The 18,087-nt window shown below is 37.3% G+C and overlaps 1 protein-coding gene across 5 annotated transcripts in view; it reads right to left on the reverse strand.

The window, feature by feature from the left end:
• SYCP1 (synaptonemal complex protein 1) overlaps positions 1–18,087 on the reverse strand; it is a 129,232-nt gene that overhangs the window by 21,629 nt on the left and 89,516 nt on the right. The window lies entirely within an intron of this gene.

Genomic DNA, 18,087 nt, shown 5'->3' on the forward strand with positions numbered 1-18,087 from the left:
ATGAGGGGAAAAAAGAGTACAAAATACTTAGGAAATAATAGATCACTTTTGCTGGAGATTAGGGTATGTGTACTCAGTATAGAAAAGAGAAAAGTTACCCCTGGCCTACAGAAAAGAATATGTATTATGCCTTTAATATGACAACCAACTGGAAAACAGAATTGTTACAGCCCCAGGGGAACTTAAAGGACTCAGAGAAGGGAAAGTTCCAACACACAGAACTTTAAGCAAACTTGCCGTGCCTGCCCATGATGCCTATGCCAATATCAATCCTCACTGAATGCCTCTTGTACATTGTGCTCTCTATCCCAGAGTGTTGCTCCTAACCAAAAAACTCACTTCACCACAAAGACGCTGGCAGTAAACTAATTTAACAATAGTTAAATTATTCTTATTATGTATCCTATCAACCACCAATGGTTGATTTTTAGTTATAATGACAACTGGGGTCTCTACTAAGGGACTAGAATGCTATCTTCTAGAGTAAAGTACATCCTCTAAACCAGCAAAATTGCACTGCCTCTCTGAATATGTATCTTGGCTTCTAGAAGACAGAAGGGCAAAAGCACCTCTTATGACTGCAATGACTCTATTAAAGTCTGGAGACTTTTACTGGTCTGGAGATCTTAGTACAGTCTATTCTAATACAACATATGTTTCCAAGGTGGGAATTATTAGCTCATACACAAACATGTATCTTTGGGAGTGGTTAATGGATCTTGAGTTCCTTAAGAACATACCAATGCGCAGTCCACTATGGTCCCTATTCAATCTAAATAACTAAAATATGCCTGTAATACACATTGGCAAACAGAGGATTGACTTCAGCCACAGGAATAGAGAATGACAGGCCCATACCCAGATTTCAGACTTGAACAAATTAAATTTATAAACCTAGAACCCTCTAAATTAAAAGAAAGCCACTCTTGTGGAACGATTTTGTAATAGTATCACAAATAAATACTGTATTTTCTAGTATCTTGTGCGCTGAAACACTAAGACTTATGGGTAAGTGGACACTGACTATAAATTAACCCCATTTATTACACCCATAATGTTACTATTTTTTCATTAGATCAAGTGCAGGCGTTTTGGGATCAGGTGAAAATGGCATTTAATCCAAGTCTACTTTCACAATGAGCCCATGGAACTATAAACCTAATCTATGGTCATTTCTTTGGATCCTAAGAATAAAGTTTGAGAGAAAGTTTAAATTCAGTAAGTGCCATAATCCCCATACTGGTTCTAACCACAGAATGAGGGTTTTAAATTTGGAAGGACCAACGGGAAGACTTTGTTATTTTCCTCCATATCAAGAATGTAAACAAATACAAATCAAATGTCACATCTCACATAGGCAGAGACTAAGGTCCCATTAAACCATGGAAGATATAGAGAAGGTGATTTATCACAGTCCCACAGAGATAATTTTTGGAAAATTAAATTTGACTGTCATCTAGTAATAATTTGGTCATACCAATGGGCAAGTAACAGAAGTCAAAATACGGATTGCCATAATGACTGGGACCAAAATTGAGAACTAAGAAAATAGTTTCATATAAAAGATGAACTGAATCGGGGTGGGGGGAGCGCCTGGGTGGCTCAGTCAGTTAAGCATCCGACTTGGGCTCACATCATGATCTCACGGTTGATGAGTTTGAGCCCCACATCAGGCTCTGTGTTGACAGCTCAGAGTCTGGAGCCTGCTTCAGATTCTGTGTCTCCCTCTCTCTCTGCCACTCCCCTGGCTCGTGCTCTGTCTTCCTCTCTCTCTCAAAAATAAATAACCATTAAAAAAATGAAAAAGAAAAGATGACCTGAATCTATGTAAATATAAAGCTCAAATTAAATACCAGAATCATGGTTACAGAACAAATACATGTGTTTATTAATCTTGACAATGTAAATTAATACCAAAATTGTATAAGCAAAGGAAGAAGCAGTAGGAGGAAGTGTTAGATACACTGTTTACAAATACAAAGGTAACCAGTAAAATAACTGAAAATACTACACACACCTTTCAAATTAACAAGATACCCACACACACATTTAGAGAAAAAGAAAAAATAAATAAATATTAATATGTAATGTAAAATAAGAGGACAAAAACATGATATAAATCATATCAATAAGGGGTTAATATCCAGAAAATATAAGTCAACAACAAAAAACAATTTAAAAATGGGCAAAGGATTTGAACAGACAATTCTCCAAAGAAGATGTGTAAATGGCCAACAGGGGAAGGAAACAATTAAGAACTTCCAAAATAAATTCAATAACATAAACATACAATCACATGCCATAATTTCTGATTCCAGTGAGACTCAGCATGACAGCCACTGTAGACCTGTGCTTATTTGATTCTAGTCAATATGGCTCTTAACCTAATCACCACTTGTATAGTACTGGTGAAAGTGGACACATATAATAATGAGAATAACTGTCACTAGTATACCTGTATTGATAAGAAGTAATCTGAGGGGATAAGTAGGCAGTCCAGGAAAAAAAAAAAAAAAAAAGAGGCCTATAAAATGCACAGAGAGTGAAAGTTTCAGGAAAAATGACTAAATTTTTTTCATTTTGGTCTATCTAGTCTGGATAAAGAAAGTACAACAAACATACCCATACAGAATTAATTATCCATGCCAATAAATAGGACATACTAGCAATAAAGTCAAAAGACAAGTTAAAAAAAAAAAACAAGGAAGAAAAGATTCACCTGAAGGAGCAGAAAACACAAAAAGAAGAGATTCACTGAAAAAATAAATGAATTTTGTCCTTTTCCCAGCCTCCCTCTTACCACGCTGTAAGTAGAATATACCAAATCATGATATTCTTATCTTTCTTGCATAAATGCACAAAGAAATACAGCTTGAAGAGAGACTGGTAAATGGCAAAAGTGAATACACACACTGGAATAATACTCAGCCATGAAAGAGATCTTGCCATTTACAACAACATGAATAGATCTATAGAGTATTAAGTTAAATGAAATAACTCAAAGACACACATACCATCTGATTTCACTTATGTGGAATCTAAAAAACAAATAAACAAAGCAGAAACAGACCCATAAATACAGAGAACAAATTGATGACTGCCAGAGGGGAAAAGGGTGAAGAGATGGCAAAATGGGTGATTGAGAATAGGAGATACAGGCTTTCAGTTATGGAATGAATAAGTCAAGGGATGAAAGGTACAGCATAGGAAATATAGTCAGTGATATTATAACAGCACTGTATGGTGGCAGATGGTAACTACACTTAGGGTGAGCATAGCATACAATACTAAATGCTTTCAATAGGAAAAGAGAAGATTGATGTCAGCAAAATGGCAAGAGTTTTCTACCATCTACCCCACCAAGACAACATATTTTAACAATCATCCACAGATGAGAGTTCCTCTATGGACATCCTGGAATCCAGCAGAGAAGTTACAGCATTTCACTGGAACCAAAAAAGAAAAAAAAAAGAAAAAAAATCATAGATCGAACACACTGAAGATGACAAGAGGAACAGTTTCACTTTACCCATGTTACCCCTTCTCCCAAGAAAGCACAGTTCAGTGCCAAGAAAGACCTCTCAGCCAGCAGTTTTTCCTATGGGAAAAAGTGAGACCAAGAGAGAGATGCCCAGCTTCCCCAGTTATATAGGATACTGCCAAGAGAGGGATGCCCAGCTTCCCCAGTTGTACAAGATCACTCCATCCATGATACTGAGGTTAACTATAAGACTAAGGGGTGAGGAGGGTTGGGACTATAGCAGCAAAAGTTTAGAATGTATTTAAGGGACACAGATCCTACTAACTACATCATGGACTCTATTGGAAAGCCTGACCAAGAGCTGCTGAGGATACCTTGCTTGAAGATCTCCTCAACTGGCCAATGGGCATTCTCCCAACGCTCCACACATCTCACCCATACACGTCCTACCCCGCTGCCAACCTATGCATGCCCCTATAAGTGTGGCAAGTGTGGGTCTTTGTAGATGGCAAGTGATCATGTGCAGAAAGCTGGGTCAATGCTGCATCATGCAGACATAATGAAAGTAGTCCTTCAAGCTGAAATGAGAGGATGGTAACTAGTAATATGAAAACATATGAAACTATGAAACACACTGGTAAAGGTCAAATTCAAAATACTCTAATATGTATGAAGGTGGTATGTTAATCACTTAACTATCTCTCGTATAAAGGTTAAATAAGCATTAGAAATAGCTAGAGCTATAAAATTAACAAGTCAGGAAACAACAGATGTTGGCGAGGATGCAGACAAAGGGGAACCTTTTTGCACTGCTGGTGGGAATGCAAACTGGTGCAGCCACTCTGCAAAATAGTAGGGAGGTTCCTCAAAAAATTAAAAATAGAACTACCCTATGACCCGCAATTGCACTACTAGGTATTTATCCAAAGGATACAGGAGTGCTATTTTGAAGGGGCACATGCACCCCAATGTTTATAGCAGCACTATCAACAATAGCCAAATTATAGAAAGAGCCCAATGTCCATTGATTGATGAATGGATAAAGAAGATGTGGTACGTGTACACACACACACACACACACACACACACACACAATGGAATATTATTCGGCAATCAAAAAGAATTAAATTTTGCCATTTGCAACACATGGATGGAACTAGAGTATATTCTGCTAAGTGAAATAAGTCAGAGAAAGATAAGTATCATATGATTTCACTCATAGGTGGAATTTAAGAAACAGAACAGATGAACATAGGGGAAGGGAAGGAAAAATAAAATAAGGTAAAAACAGAGAGGGAGGCAAACCATAAGAGACTCTTAAATACAGAGAATAAACTGAGGGTTGCTGGAGGAGTGTTGGGTGGGGGATGGGCTAAAGGGGTGATGGGCATTAGGAGGGCACTTGTTGGGATGAGCACTGGGTGTTATATGTAAGTGATGAATCACTACATTCTACTTCTGAAAACATTACACTATATGTTAACTAACTTAAATAAAACTTAAAAATTGAATAAATTTTAAAAATGAGAAAAAAGAAATACAGCTACAATAATTTGTTAATGGACACACATTATTAAAAGATGCAAACTGTAACACTGACTGAAAACACAAAATGTAAAAGGGACTTGTTTGCACTACAAGTTATTATCACCTTAAAATAGACTATTAGAACTATATGAGTTTCTAGGGAGGCCTCATGGTAACCACCAAGGAAAAACTTACAGTAGGAACACAAAAGAGAAACAGAAGGGAATCAGAAGGGAATCAAAATATACCAGTAGGTAAGATTATCATTTCACAAAGGAAGATGCAAAAGAAGAAAGAAACAAAGGAACTACAAAACAGCCGGACAACAATTGGATGGCATTAGTAAGTCCTTACCTAACATTAATTACTGTAAATATAAATGGACTCAATTCTCCAAGCAAAAGATGGAGAGTGGCTGAATGGAAAAATACGGGTAATGGATGAAGAATGGATAAATAAAGATCCAACAATGTGCTGCCAACTAGACTCAGTTATGCTTTAAGGACATTGGTCAAAGTGAAGGGACAGAGAAATATTCCATGCAAAAAAAAAAAAAATCTATTTGACAAAACAGACTTTCAGTCAAAAGCTATAACAAAAGACAATGAAGGTCATTACATAATGATAAAGGGGTCAACTTATCAAGATCATATAACAACTGTCAATACATATGCACCCAACAGCAGAGCACCTAAATATATTAAGCAAATACTAACAAACCTGAAGGGAGAAACAGAAAACAATATAATAGTAAGGGACTTCAGTACCTCATTTTTTTATTGAAATATAATTAACAATGTTAAATTAGTTTCAGATATACAACATATTGATTCAACAATTCTATATATTACTCAGTGATTATCACAATAAGTGTAGTCACTATCTGTCACAACACTGTTATAATATCATTAGAACATTGTTATATCATTAGAACAACATTGTTATATCATTAGAACAACACTGTTATAATATCATTGACTATATTCCCTATACTGTAGTTTTCATCTCTATGACTTATTTTATTTTTTATTTATTTTTAATGTTTATTTATTTTTGACAGAGAGAGAGAGAGACAGAGCATGAGCAGGGGAGGGGCAGAAAGAGAGGGAGACACAGAATCCAGAGCAGGCGCCAGGCTCTGAGTTGTCAACACAGAGCCTGATGCGGGGCTTGAACCCATGAGCTGCGAGATCACGACCTGAACCAAAGTCGGACGCTCAACCGACTGAGCCACCCAGGCGCCCCTGACTTACTTATTTTAAATTGAAGTTTGTACCTCTTAATCTCCTTTACCTATTTTACCCCTCCCCACCACTTTCCCTCTGGCAACCACCAGTTTGTTCTCTGTATTTAAGAACCTGTTCAGGGCGTCTGGGTGGCTCAGTCAGTTAAGCGTCCGACTCTTGGTTTCAGCTCATGTCATGATCTCACGGTTTCATGAGTTCGAGCCCTGCATCAGGCTCTGTACTGTCAGACTGTCTGTCCCTCCCCTGCTCACACTGTCTCTGTCTCTCTCAAAATAAATAAACTTAAAAAAAAAGAGAGAGAGAGAGTCTGTTTATTCAGGGGTGCCTGGGTGGCTCAGTTGGTTAAGCGTCCAACTTCAGCTCAAGTCATGATCTCATGATTCATGAGTCTGAGCCCTGCCTGCATTGGGCTCTCTGCTGTCAGTGCAAAATCCACTTTGGATCCTCTGTACCCCCCTCTCTGCCCCTCCCCTGCTTGTCCTTTTCTTTCTCTCTCAACAAATAAAAAATTTTAAAAATAAGTAAAATATGAGTCCATTTATTCATTTGTTTTCTCTTTTAGATCCACATATAAGTGAAATCATATGGTATTTGTCTTTCTGTGTCTGAGTATAATACCCTCTAGATACAGCCATATTGTCACATATGGCAAGAACTCTTTCTTTTTTATTGCCAAGCAATATTCCATTGTGTGTGTGTGTGTATCTCATGTCTTCTTTATCTAGTCATCTATCAATAAACACTTGGATCACTCCCACATCTTGGCTAGTGTAAATAACGCTGCAGTAAACATTAGAGTGCATATATCTTTTTGAATTAGTGTTTTTTGAGAAACAAAAAACCTCCTGATTTTAAGATTTATTACAAAGCTAGAATAATTGGTAGAATTACTGGATCATATGTTTATTTCTATTTTTAATTTTTTGAGGAATCTCCATACTGCTTCTCGCAGTGGCTACATCAATTTACATTCTTACCAACAGTGCCTGAGTCTTCCTTATTCTCCTTATCAACACTTGTAATTTCTTATTTTTTTATTCTAGCTATGCTGACAGGTGTGAGGTTGTATCTCATAGTGGTTTTGAACAGTACTCCATTTTCAACAATGGATAGATCAGTAAGGAAACATTGGAATATGAACTATGCTTTAGACCAAACAGACCTAACAGACATACACACTTTTCATCCAATAAAACATATTGAGACGAATATTCATTCTTCTCAAAACACATGGAACATGATCATGGTAACTCATATGTTAGGCCATAAAACAAGTCTTAACAAATTTAGGATGACTGAAATCATACCAAGTATGTTTTAGAACCACAAGAGTATGAAATTAGAAATCAGTAACAGGAGAAAAACTGGAAAATTCACAAATAATGTGGAAATCAAACAACATACTCCTGGATAACCAATAAAGAAGAAATCCAAAAGGGAATTTAAAAAATATATAAAGCAAATGAAAATGGAAACATAACACACTAAAACTTACAGGATGCAAGTAGTTCTAAGAGGAAAAAGTTTATAGCAGTAAACACCTTCAACTAAGAAAAAAGAAAGATCTCAAGTAAACAACCTAAATTTACATCTCTAGAAAATAGAAAAAGAGGAACAAACTAAGTTCAAAGTTTGTAGAAGAATGCAAATAACAAAGATCAGAGTATAAAAACATGAAAGAGACAGATGAGGAAGGGGAGAGGATGGGACAGGGGGAGGAGGACAGAAGGAAAAGGACAATGGCTAAGTCTGATCATTTGAAAAGATAAACCCAACACACCTTTGGCTAGATCATTAAGAAAAAAGAGAACTAAGAGTCAAATGAATAAAATCAGAATTAAAAGAGGAGATATTACAACAAACACCACAGAAATACAAAGAATCCTAAGAGACTACGAAAACAATTATATGCCAACAAATTGGATAACCTAGAAGAAATGGGTAAATCCCTAGAAGTGTAACCTACCAAGACTGAATCATCAAAAAATAGAAAATTTGAACAGACCAATAAGAATCAGTTGTCAAAAGTCTCCCAATAAGAAAAGTCCAAGAGAACACCTGATTGCTTTTCTGGGGAATTCATCCAAACATTTAAAGAATAACTGACACCAATCTTTCTCAAAATATTCCTCCCAAAGTGAGGAAGGAACACTTCCAAACTCATTTTACCAGGCCAGCGTTACCCTGTTAACAAATCTAGGGAAGAGAATTATAAGAAAATTACAGGCCAATATCCCTGATGAACACAACTGCAAAAATCCTCAACAAAATACTAGTGAAGGGAATTCAACAGTACTGAAAGAATCATACATCATGATCAAGTGGGATTTTTCCCTGGGATACAAAGATCGTTCAAATACACAAATCAATAAATGTGATAAACCACATTAACAGAATTGAAGGGTAAAAATAATATGATGATCTCAACAGATGCATAAAAAGCACCTGACAAAACTGAACACTCTTTCATGTAAAAACTCTTAACAAATTAGGTATAGTAGGAATACACCTCAACATAATAAAGGCCATATATGAAAAGCCCACAGCTTACATCATAGTCAATAGAGAAAAGCTGAAAGCCTTTCCACTAAAATCAAGAAGAAGACAAAGATGCCCACTGTCACCACTCCTATTCACTTATTTCTCTGCCAAAGAAAGCAGACAAGAAAAAAAAAAGGCATCAAAAATGGAAAAGAAGAAGTAAAATTATCTCTATTTGCAGATGACATGATTTTATACGGAGACAATCCTAAAGACTCCACCAAAGAGCTGCTAGAATAAACAAAGTTGCAGGACACAAAATTAATGTACAAAAATCCATAGCATTTCTATACGCTAGCAACAAGTTATCTGAAAAAGAAATTAAAAAAATAAAGAAAATGATCCCATCCATAATAGTGTCAAAACTATAGGGTATTTAGGAATAAATTTAATCAAGGAGGTGAAATATTTGTGCATGAAAACTTTTCTTTAAATATAATTTATTGCCAAATTGGTTAACATACAGTGTGTAAAGTGTGCTCTTGATTTTTGGAGTAGAGTCCTGTGGTTCATCACTTACATACAACACCCAGTGCAATGTACATGAAAACTTTAAGGCACTGATGAAAGAAAACAAAGAAGACACAAATAAGTGGAAAGATGTCCCAAGTTCATGGGTTGAAAGAGTTAATACTGTTAAAATGTCCATACTACCCAACACCATTTATAAATTCAATGTATTCTCTATTGTTTCCAATGGCATTTTTTACAGAAGTAGAAAAAACAATTCTAAAATTTACATAGAATCACAAAAGACCCCAAGTAACCAAAACAATCCTGAGAAAAAAGAACAAAGCAGGAGGCATCACACCTCCTGATTTTAAGATCTATGAGAAAGCTAGAGTAATCAAAAAATAAATAAAAATAAAGTTACAATAATCAAAACAGTATGGTAATGGCATAAAAACAGACACATAAACAAATGGAACAGAATCAGGAGTCCAGGAATAAACTCATGCATATACAGTCAACTATTATTTTACAAGGGAGCCAAGAATACTCAATGGAGAAAAGACAGTCTCCTCAATTAATGGTGCTGAGAAAACTAAATATTCATAGTAAAAGAATAAAAGACCACTATCCTATATTTACACCACACACAAAAATTAACTAAAAATGGATTAAAGACTTAAATGTAAGACTGGAAACCATGAAACTCCTTGAAGAAAGCAGGGGAAAAGCTCCTTGACAGGATCTTAGCAATGATTTTTTGGATAGAACACTAAAGCACAAACAAAATCAAAATAAATAAGTGGGACTATGTCAATCTGCACAGCAAAAGAAATGATGGATCACATGAAAAGATAACCTACAAAATGGGGAATATACGCAAACTATGTGTCTTATAAGGGGTCAATATCAAAAATATATAAAGAATTCACACAATTCAAGAGGAAAAAAATCCAATTAAAAAATGGGCAAAGGACCAGAATAGACATTTTTCCAAAGAACATATATGAATAGCCAATAGGTACATGAAAAGGTTCTCAACATCAGTAATCATCAGAAAAATGCAAATCAAAACCATATTGAGATACCACCTCAAGCCTGTCAGAATAACTATCATCAAAAAGACAAAAGAGGATGTATAGAAAAGAAAACCCTTGAAGGGAGCTAAGACAGGGGAACGTAGGAGGACCCTAGGCTTGCCTTGTCCCTCAAATACAGGTAGATAAATATCAAATCATTCTGAACAGCCAAGAAATCGATCTGAGGACAGAACAAACTGCACAACTAGGAGAGAAGAGTACACATGACATTGGAAGGAGGGAGGTGCGATATGTGATTGGGGGAGAAAAGGATCTCAGGTGCTGCAGGGGAGAGGGTGCCCTGATCACAGAGAGAGGGAGGGGAAGGGAAAGAAGAAGAGGGAGGGAGGAAGGAGCACAAGGAAAACACTTTCCCAAAGCCAATGATTGAGAAAATGAAAGGGGCTGATTATCATGAGTTCTTACAACAATCAGAGTTCAAAGACTGGAGTTTTAGAGGTCTGTACCATGGCTGGTGTTGAGCCTGGTGGGCATTGCAGTGTTCCTGTGGAGAAGGAGGGCAGAAGGCTGGGAGCAGACAGCGAGATCTGACGATCTCCTGGGATGCACTGGGAGAGACGGATCCTCCTTCTTGGAGCACAACTGGAAGAGGTGGCATTGCTTCTTGGCGGACAAAAGAGCCAGCAGGCACCATTACACTCTCCCACTCCTTAGCATAGGTGCAGAGACAACTGCTGAAGACAGCTAACCTGGACATTGGCTTTTTGCTGAGCTTTACTCCAAATTCAAAGTTCCTGCATATTGGTGTGACTGCCCTTCTGGGATAAACCTGCACCAGCCCCATCATGGCGAGACCCTCCCCCAGAGGATCAGCACGGATCTGCTCCATGCCAGGTCTCTAAAGTTTGGAGTTTTAAATTTTTTTTAAGTTCATTTATTTATTTGGAGAGGGGGGGTGGGCAGAGAGAAGGGGAGAGAAAGAAGCCCAAGCAGGATCTGTGCTCTTAGCTCAGAGTCTGACACAGGGCTCAATCCCACAAACTGCAAGATCATGATGTGAGCTGAAATCAAGAGTCAGATACTCAACTGACTGAGCCACCCAGGTGCCCCTAAAGTTTGGAGGGTGTTTTTTCCTTAATGTGTATTTATTTTTGAGAGAGAGACAGAGCACAAGCAGGGGAGAAACAGAGAGAGAGAGGGACACAGAACCTGAAGCAGGTTCCAGGCTCTGAGCTGTTAGCACAGAACCTGATGTGGGGCTTGAACCTACAAACCTCAAGATCATAACCCGAGCTAAAGAGGAATGCTTAACCGACTGAGCCACCCAGGCACCCCTGGAATTTTTTAATCTTAGCCATCCTGCATTGGATAAAACTCAGGTGTACTGCACTGCCAGAGTGGGCAGATCACCCAAACACAGGCAGGGTGAAGGCAGGGATCTGAGGGACACCTGGGACACATGAGTGGAGATGGTTCACTCTTCCATGAGGGCTTCCCAGACAGCAGTGGGGGCAAACTCCACTCTCCAGGGACAAGAGAGAGGGCCGACATCATTTTCCTCCCTTATCCCTTAGTGTAAACTAATTTCAGTTAGCAGGACAGCACCAAAATTGAAGGCCTAAACCACTTATGCCAAGCCCCACCCCCCAGTGTTCTGCAGGTGCTTCTTTACTAGGGCAAGTGTGCCTGAGAACCAGAGCACCAGGCCCCTCCCCAAGAAGACCAGTACAAACCCCCCACATGCACCAAGTCTGCTGACCTAATAGAATGTTGCAAAGCTTCAGGTCTAGTGCAAATTACTGATCAGGTCTATTTTAACAAGCAGACAAGAACACACCTAGTTAAAACTCACTACACACTCTGGCCAAGGTCCAAATACTCCCCACTGCAGGCAAGGAGAAACTGCAGAGGACTGACATAAGGGAAAGAGCAGCCAAAACACAGTGTACACCAGAAACACTTCCTAAAGCACCAGGCCCAGAACAATATATGACCTCTTCTTAAAGTTATTACTCTCAGGAGCAAGAAACATAACAGGCTTTCCTAACACACACAAAAAAGGCAAAGACCTAGACAAAATGCCAAGACAGATGAATTCATCCAAATAGAGCAAGAAAAGATCATGGCTAGGAATCTACTGGAAACAGATAAAAGTAATATGACTAATCTAGACTTTAAAACAACAATCATATGGATACTAGCTGGACTTGAGAAAAGCACAGAAGACACCAGGGAGTCCCTTACTGCAGAGATAAAAGACCTAAAAACTATTCAGGCCAAAATAAAAAATATTATAACCGCAATGCAAAACCAACTGAATGTAATGATCATGACAATGGGAGAAACAGAGGAACAAATGACTGATATAGAAGATAAAATTATGGAAAATAATGAAGCTGAAAAGAAGAGGGAAAGAAAAATACTGGATCACAAATGTAGACTTGGGGAACTCAGTGACTCCATAAAACATAATAACATTCATACCACAGGAGTCCCAGAATAAGAGAGGGAAAAAGGGACAGAAGGTTTATTTAAGAAAATGATAGCTGAAGACTTCCCTAATCTGGGGATGGAAACAGACATCGAAATCCAGGAGGCACAGAGAACTCCCATCAAAATCAAGGAAAACAGGCCAGCACCAAGATATATCATAGTAATGTTTGCAAAATATATACATAAGGAAAAAATACTAAAAGCAGCAATGGAAAAGAGGTCCCTGATTTGCCAGGGAAGACAAATAAGGTTATCAGCAGACCTCCACACAGAAACTTGGCAGGCCAGAAAGGAGTGGCATGATATAGTCAATGTGCTGATGGGAAAAATATACAGCCAAGAACACTCTATCCAACAAAGCTGTCATTCAGAATAGGAGAGACAAAGAGTTTCCCAAACAAAACCTAAAGGAGTTCATGACCACTAAACCAGCCCTGCAAGAAATAGTAAAGGGGACTCTTTGGGAAAGAAAGACCAAAAGCAATAAAGACCAAAAGCAAAATAAAAGAAAAGAATAGAGAAAATTTCCAGACACAATGACTTAACAAATAATACAATGGCACTAAATTCATATCTATCATTAACCACTCTGAGGTAAACAGGCTAAACCCTCCAATCAAAAGACATATAGTATGTCAGAATGGATTAAAAAAAAAAGACTCATCTATATGTTGTTCACAAGAGACTTATTTTCTCCTATTTTATTTGAGAGAGAACAAGCAGGTGAGGGGCAGAGGGAGAAAGAATCTTTAAGCAGGCTCCATGCTCAGTGCAGGGCCCAACGTGGGATTTGATCTTACAACCCTGGGATCATGACTTGAGCCAAAATCAAGAGTCAGATGCTCAACCGAGCCACCCAAGCACCCTAAGACTCATTTTAGACCTAAAGGCACCTGTATACTGAAAGTGAGAGAATGGAGAACCATTTATCATGCTAATGGATTTCAAAAGAAAGCCAGTGTAGTAATACTTAATTCAGACAAACTAGACTTTAAACCAAAGACTAACAAGAGATGACTAAAGGCATTATATCATAATAAATGGGTCTATCCAACAAGAAGATTTAACAATTGTAAAAATTTATGCCCCTAACTTGAGCACACCCAAATATATAAAACTAATAGCTAACATAGAGGAACTCATTGATAATAATACAGTAATATAACACCCACTTACAGCAATGGACAGACCACCTAAACAGAAAATCAGCAAAGAAACAATGGCTTTGAATGACACGCTGGATTAGATGGGCTTAAGAGAAATATTCAGAACTTTTCATCCTAGGGTAGCATACACATTCTCCAAAATAGATCACATACTGGGTTACATATCAGGCTTCAACAAACACAAAAAGACTGAGATCATACCATGCATATTTTCCAACCACAACACTATGAAACTTAAAGTCAACCACAAGAAAAATCTGGAAAGACCACAAGTACATGGAGGTTAAGAATACCCTACTAAATAATGAATGGGTTAAACAGGAAATTAAAGAAGAAATAAAACAATACACAGAAACAAATGAAAATGAAAATATGACAGACCAAAATGTTTGGGATGCAGCAAAAGCGGCCATAAGAAGAAAATATACAGCAATACAGGCCTACCTCAAGAAGAAAGAAAAATCTCAAATATACAATCTAACCTTACACCTAAAGGAGCTAGAAAAAGAACAAATGAAACCTAAAGTCAGCAAAAGAAGGGAAGTAATAAAGATTAGAGAAAAATAAATGATATAGAAACAAAAAAATAAAACAGATCAATGAAACTAGGAGCTGGTTCCTAGAAAGAATTAACAAAATTGATAAACCCCTAGCCAGACTTATAAGAGAAAGGACCCAAATAAATAAAATCACAAATGAGAGGAGATCAAAACCAATACCACAGAAATACAAACAACTGTAAGAGAATATTATGAAAAATTACATGCCAACAAATGGGGCAATCTGGAAGAAATGGATAAATTCCTAGAAACATATAAGCTACCAAAACTGAAAAAGGAAGAAATCAAAAACGTGAACAGAGATAACTAGCAAAGAAATTGAATCAGTAATCAAAACACTCCCAACTAAAAGAAGTCCAGGGCCAGATGGCTTTTCAGGCAAAACCTTTAAAGAAGAGTTAATACCTATTCTTTTGAAACTGTTCCAAAAAAATAGAAATGGAAGGGAAACTTTCAAACTCACTCTACAAGGCCATCATTACCTTGATTCTGAAACCAAAGACCCAGCTAAACACAAGAATTACAGACCAATATCCCTGATGAACATGAACACAAAAATTCTCAACAAAATACTAGAGAAAGTCAAATCCAACAATACATTAAAAGAATCATTCACCACAATCAAATGGGATTTATTCCTGGGCTGCAAGGTTGGTTCAATATTCACAAATCAATCAATGTGATACATCATACATAAAAAAAAGGCTAAGAACCGTAATGATCCTGTCAATATATGCAGAAAAAAGCATCTGATAAAGTATCTCATCCATTCTTGATAAAACCCCTCAACAATGTAGGAATAGAGGGGACATATATCAACATCATAAAGGCCGTATATGAAAGATTCACAGCTAATATAATCCTCAATGGGGGGAAAACTTAGAACTTTTCCTCTACTGTCAGGAACAAGACAGAGATATCCACTCTTGCCATTATTATTTAACATAGTACTGGAAGTCCTAGCCACAGCAATCAACAACAAAAAGAAATAAAAGGCATCAAAATCAGCAAGGAAGAAGTCAAACTTTCACTATTCGCAGACATGATACTCTATGTAGAAAACCCAAAAGACTCCACCAAAAATTGCTACAACTGACAAATGAAATTAGTAAAGTCAAAGGATACAAAATCAACTTACAGAAACCTGTTGCATTTCTAAACACCAATAATGAGGCAGCAGAAAGAAAAATCAAGGAATCTTTGCCATTTACAACTGCACTAAAAACCATACAATACCTAGGAATAAACCTAAGTAAATAAGTAAAAGATCTGTACTCTGAAAACTATAGAACACTGATGAAAGAAACTGAAGATGACACAGAGAAATGGAAAAACATTCCATGCTCACAAATTGGAAGAAAAAATATTGTTAAAATGTCAATACTACCCAAAGCAATCTACATATTTTATGCAATCCCTATCAAAGCATTTTCACAGAGGTAGAACAAACAGTCCTAAAATTTATATGGAAGCACAAATGACCCCAAATAGTCAAAGCAATCTTGAAAAAGAAAAGCAAAGCTGGAGGCATCACAATTCTGGACTTCAAGCTATATGACAAAGCTGTAATATGCTACTGGCACAAAAACAGACACATAGATCAATGGAACAGAACAGAAAACCCAGAAATAGACCCACAACCATAGGGTCAACTAATCTTCTACAAAGCAGGAAAGACTATCTAATGGAAAAAAAAGACAGTCTTTTCAACAAATGGTGTTGAGAAAACTGGACAGTGACATGCAGAAGAATGAAACTGAACCACTTTATTTTTTAATTTTTTTATGTTTATTTTTGAGAGAGAGAGCATGTGAGCAGGGAGGGACAGAGAGAGAGGGAGACACAGAATCTGAAGCAGGCTCCAGACTCCAAGCTGTCAGCAAAGAGCCCAACATGGGGCTCGAACCCATGAACTGCAAGATCATGACCTGCACCGAAGTCGGACGCTCAACCAACTGAGCCACCCAGACACTCCAAAACTGAACCACTTTTAACACCATACACAAAAATAAACTCAAAATGGATGAAAGACCTAAATGTGAGACAGGAACCATCAAAATCCTATTAGAGAAAACAGTCAACAACCTCTTTGACCTCAGCTGCAGCAATTTCTTACTTGACACATCTCTGAAGCCAAGGGAAATAAAAGCAAAAATCAACTGTTGGGACCTCATCAAGATAAAAATCTTCTGCACAGCAAAGGAAACAATCAACAAAACTAAAAGGTAACTGACAGAATGGGACAAGATATTTGCAAACAGCACAGCTGATAAAGGGTTAGTATCCAAAATCTATAAAGAACTTATCAAACTCAACAGCCAAAAAACTGATAATCCAGTGAAGAAATAGGCAGAAGACATGAACAGACACTTTTCCAAAGATGACATTCAAATGGATAACAGACACAAAAAATATGCTCAGCATCACTCATCATCAGTCAAGTACAAATCAAAACCATGATGAGATACCACCCCCATACCTGTCAGAATGGCTAAAATTAACAACACAGGAAATAAAAGACGTTGGTAAGGATGCGGAGAAAGGGGAGCCCTCTTACACTGTTGATGAGAACGAAAACTGGTACAGCCACTCTGGAAAACAATATGGAGGTTCTTCAAAAAGTTAAAAATGGAACTACCCTATGACCCAGCAATTGCACTAGGTATTTACCCAAAGAATATAAAAATACGGACTCAAAGGGATATATGCACCCCAATTTGTTTACAGCAGCATTACCAACAACAGCCAAACTATGGAAAGACCCCAAATATCCACTGACTGATGAATGAATAAAGAAGATGTGGTATAAATACACACACACAAGGAATACTACTCAGACATCAAAAAGAATAAAATCTTGCCATCTGCAATGACAGGGATGAAGCTAGAGTGTATCATGCTAAGAAAAATAAGTCAGAGACAAATACTGTATTATTTCACTCATACATGCAATTTAAGAAATAAAATGGATGGACATATGGGAAGGGGGAAAAGAAAGGAGGGAAACAAACCATAAGAGACTCTTAAGAACAGAGAACAAACTGGGGGTTGATGGAGGGAGATAAATAGGTGATGAGTATTAAGGAGGGCACCCGTTCTGATGAAGAGTGGATATTATATGTAAGTGATGAATCACTAAATTCTACTCCTGAAACTAAGATTACACTATATGTTAACTAACTAGAATTTAAGTACAAGCTTGAAACAACAACAAAAACAAGAAGAAAAGAAAACCCTTGTGCACTGTTGGTGGGACTGTAAATTGGTACAGCCACTATGGAAAACAGTATGGAGCTTCTTCAAAAAAATCAATAATAAAATTACCATATGATCTAGCCATTCCATTTCTAGGAATACATCCAAAGGAAATGAAAACACTATGCTAAAGAGATATCTGTCCCCACATGTTCATTGCAGCAGCATTACTTCCAATAGCTAAGACAAAGAAACAACTTAAGTGTTACCAACAGATGAATGCATAAAGTGTGATACACATACATACACATATATACACACACACTGATATATTATTCAGCCATAAATAAGAAGGAAATCCTGCCATTTGCAATAACATGAATGGAC

This window comes from Neofelis nebulosa, chromosome 2 (genome assembly GCF_028018385.1).
Source record: "Neofelis nebulosa isolate mNeoNeb1 chromosome 2, mNeoNeb1.pri, whole genome shotgun sequence".
In the NCBI taxonomy this organism is placed as follows: Eukaryota; Metazoa; Chordata; class Mammalia; order Carnivora; family Felidae; genus Neofelis; species Neofelis nebulosa.